The sequence below is a fragment of the Mustela erminea genome, chromosome 3 (genome assembly GCF_009829155.1).
Source record: "Mustela erminea isolate mMusErm1 chromosome 3, mMusErm1.Pri, whole genome shotgun sequence".
NCBI classification, from domain to species: domain Eukaryota; kingdom Metazoa; phylum Chordata; class Mammalia; order Carnivora; family Mustelidae; genus Mustela; species Mustela erminea.
In genome coordinates this window covers 916,723-920,202 of record NC_045616.1, presented here as the reverse complement: position 1 = coordinate 920,202, position 3,480 = coordinate 916,723, and positions in this window count along the sequence as shown.

Sequence of the window (3,480 nt, the reverse complement as noted above, 5' to 3'; positions counted from 1 at the left end):
GATATCTCAATGGTCACCAAAACCAGGTATTCCAAGGTTATGTTATTGGTGAACTGTGCATACCCTTATCTTGTGTCTAGACCATGCTTACTTTGGGTGCACTGGTGTGAAGATCAGCTCTTGATCCAGTGGGCTATACTATGTCTATTGTGGGCGCACTCATTTGCTGGGTTGACACCTGACATGGCTTACTAAGAGGCCCAGCTGCATGTTTTGTAGGCTTGTTGGTAAGTGAGATTGGTGCCAATTCAGCTCTACCAAACATTTAAAAAGTAATACCTAAATTTCTGAAGCTGTTTCAAGAAATAGAAATTGAAGGAAAACATCCAAACTCAGAATTTTCTTGATCCTAAAACCAGACGAAGACACCACCAAAAAGAATTACAAACTAATATACCTAATGAACATGGGTGCCAAAGTCTCACCAATATAGTAGCCAATTGGGTAATATGATCCAAAAGTAAATTAGAAATACTATTCACCACAACCAAGCATCACTTATTCCTGGCTGCAAGGGTGTTTCAAAATCTACAAATCAATGGACATAATATATCACATTAGTAAAAGAAAGGACAGGAGCCATATAATCCTCACAACTGATACAGAAAACGCATTAAGGAACTACATAATCTTTTATTTAAACTGGTCACAGTGTACGGATAGCGTGGATATATCTCATTATCATAAAGGCCATCTACAAATGCTCAGAGCAAATATTACTCTCCATGGGAAAACAAAACAGAATAAAAACAAACAAACACAAGATCTTTTCCTCTAAAGTCAGGACCATGACAGAGAGCTTCACTCTCACCACCATTGTTTAAAAATATCTTAGTCTCAAAGATGGCAGAGAAGTAGGAGGAGGCACCTTTGAAACCTGTACCCTAAAGTAAGCTGATTACCTACCAAAGAACTCCAATCACCCATGAAATCAGCCTGAGATCAGAATTATACACGTCTGGATCTCTACAGGGGCAGAAGACGCCAGTGGGCAGGTAAAGCAGAGTGGGAACGGCGACTGATATCAGAAGATAAACAAAAGGGAAGGGAGCCACCAGAGGCAACCGGTTGGACAGTAATACCCCTAATACGAGTGAGAGTGCGCTGCGTCTGGGGACCAGCATTAACTTGGAGACTGGTTGAAAGCACTCCAAAAGAGCAAAGGATTGCGGGGGGGAAATTTTGAGAATTGGGGCAGCTAGGGACAGGGGCTTAAGTTCCTGGTCCCAGGACAGCCTCCCCTGGCGCTGAGACAGAGAGAGTGCGGCGGGGAAACCAGGTCATGGTCCCTAAGCCACCAGCTTGCCGGAGAACGCGTGGGGTCCAGCTCCTGTAAGGGGCTGGAAGCCTCGCCAGAGGACAGAATGCGAAAGCCCTGCTATAGAGTCTGAGATGCGCGAGCCCCTCATCCTCCCTTGAGTGAGGTACACAAAGGCCTGGCTGGCGCTCCTTGACCCGCGCCATTGTTTCAGAGCCTAAGACGTGTGCCCCAAACTCTCCCCTGAAAAACGTGCATGAAGGCCCTGCCTGGTGCTTTCGGACCTGCACCCCGTTCTCAGTGCCTGAAATGCGTGCATGACCCCCAGCCTCCCCTGCAAGAGGTGCACGCAAGCGGGGTACTCTTAGACCCAGAAAAACAAGGCACTCCCAGCCCGGGACAGCGGGAAAATCTCACTGTGCAGTCACTGCTTGGACCTCTCTGGCGGTCTGGAGCTACCCAGACAGCCACCGCTGCCTGTTCAGTCATCTCCCACCAAAATGACTAGGAGGAGGAATGCCCAACAGAAGAAAAATACAGAGGATGGAGCTTCTGCAACAGAGCTAATGGCTATCAACATAGACAATATGTCAGAAAGAGAATTCAGGCTAACAATTATCCAGGCAATAGCCAGGTTGGAGAAAGCCATGGATGACCAAAGGGAATTGATTAGGGCCTAACTGAAAGCGACCAGACAGGATGTTCACAATGTTAGGGAGGAGCTTAAAGCTACCAGGGAGGAGGTTCACAATGCTCTCAATGAGTTCCAAACTAATCTAAACTCTCTCAAAGCTAGAGTAACTGAGACAGAAGATAGAATTAGTGATCTGGAAGACAAACAGATAGAGAGAAAGGATCAGGAGGAAGCCTGGAACAAACAGCTTAGAAACCACGAAAACAGAATCAGGGAAATAAATGATGCCATGAAGCATTCCAACGTCAGAATTATTGGAATCCCTGAAGGGGAAGAGAAAGAAAGAAGCCTAGAAGATGTAGTGGAACAAGTCCTTCATGAAAATTTTCCCAATATCAGGAACAGAACTAGCGTTCATGTACTACAGGCTGAACGGTCTCCACCTAAGACTATACATTACAAAAAGAAATCACAACACCTGATAGTCAAATTAAGAAATTATAATTGTAGGTATAATCTCTTGAAAGCTGCCAGGGCAAAGAGGCTCCTTACTTATAGAGGGAAGGCCATCAGAATAATGAAGGACCTGTCCACAGAGACCTGGCAAGCCAGAAGAGACTGGCAAGATATATTCAGGGCACTAAATGAGAAGAACATGCAGCCAAGAACACTTTATACAGGAAGACTGATATTCAAAATGGATGGAGAGACAAAGAGTTTTCAAGACCGGCAAGGCTTAAAAGACTATGCAACCACCAAGCTGACATTGCAGGTAATATTAAGGGGGTTCTATAAAAGAGGAAAAATCCCAAGAATAGCATTGAACACAAATATAGACACAGTCTACAGAAAGAAAGATTTCAAAGGTAACTCGATATCAATAAAAACGTATCAATCAATAATCACTCAAAATGTGAATGGCTTAAATGCACCCATAAAAGAGCACAGGGTAGCAGATTGGATTAAACGACAGGAACCATCCATATGTTGTTTACAAGAGACCCATTTTGAACCTGAAGATACACCCAGACAGAAAGTGAAGGATGGAGAAGCATCTTTCATGCCAATGGGCCTCAAAAGAAGGCTGGGGTAGTGATTTTTATATCAGATAAATTAGACTTCAAACTAAAGACTGTAGTCAGAGATACAAAAGGACACTACATAATCCTTAAAGGGACTATCCACCAAGATGATCTAACAATTGTAAATAACTATGCTCCCAATATGGGAGCAGCCAATTACTTAAGAAAACTGTTAATCAAGATAAAGAGTCATATTGATATGAATACACTAATCGTAGGAGATCTTAACATGCCTCTCTCAGAATTAGATCATCGAAGCATAAAATGAATAAAGAAACAAGAGCATTGAATGACACATTGAACCATATGGACCTCATAGATATATACAGAACATTCCACCCTAATACAACAGAATACTCATTCTTCCCAAGTGCACACGGAACTTTTTCCAGAATAGACCACATACAGGGTCACAAATCAGGACTCAACCAATACCAAAAGACTGAGATTATTCCCTGCATATTCTCAGATCACAATGCTTTGAAACTGGAGCTCAATCACAAGGA